This window comes from Peromyscus leucopus, chromosome 5, assembly GCF_004664715.2.
Source record: "Peromyscus leucopus breed LL Stock chromosome 5, UCI_PerLeu_2.1, whole genome shotgun sequence".
NCBI classification, from domain to species: domain Eukaryota; kingdom Metazoa; phylum Chordata; class Mammalia; order Rodentia; family Cricetidae; genus Peromyscus; species Peromyscus leucopus.
The window spans coordinates 97,451,615-97,452,544 of record NC_051067.1 but is presented as its reverse complement, the minus strand read 5'-3'; positions in this window follow the sequence as shown (position 1 = coordinate 97,452,544).

Below are 930 nucleotides of genomic sequence, written 5' to 3'. Positions count from 1 at the left end.
TACTGTGAATCCTATAAGGTCTAGCTTGATCACAAAAAAAGAACTGTTCTTCAAATCAAATGAGGCATACCCAGTTCAACTCAGCATTGGAAACTGAAAAGAATAGGAGCTTCTCTTCAGTCCAATAAACTGTACTTGCTGAGAACAGACACGAGGACTATTGCCAGAATAGCCAGGAGTGGATGTTCTTACTGTGAATTAACACTTGCTGCTAGAACTTGAAACTGAATTTGATTCAACTCCGTTTCGGAAGGTTAATTGAACTCTAGCTTGCCTTACAAGAAAAACGCTCTGCTTTTGAGAAACGGGCACTCTTGCACTCTACTGTGTTTCTGATAATGCCAGAATAGAGAGCTGGCTCAGAACACATGAACTGTGCTTCCTACACAAACGTGGCATATCTAGTTCAACTCAGTATTGGACACTAAGTAAAACAGGAGCTCCTCTTCAGTCCAATATACTGTACTTGCTGGGAAGAGACGCCAGTACTATTTGCACTGTGTATGGCCAGGAGAGTACAAGAGTGGCTGTTCTTACCCTGAATTAACACTTGCTGATAGAACATGAAACTGAATGAGATTCAACTCTGTTTAAGAATGGCAATTGAATCCTAGCTTGCCTTACAAGAAAAACACTCTGCTTTTGAGAAACGGGCACTCTTGGACTCTACTGTGTTTCCTATAGAGCCAGAACAGTGAGCTGGCACAGAACAAAAGAACTGTGCTTCCCACACAGACGAAGCATATCTAGTTCAACTCAGCATTGGAACGGGAGGAGAATAGGAGCTTCTTTTTACTCCAATACACTGTACTTGCTGGGAACAGACGTGAGTGCTATTTGTACTCTGTATGTCCGGGAGAGCACAACAGTGGCTGTTCTTACCCTGAAATAACACTTGCTGCTAGAACGTGAATCTGAATGTGATTCAAC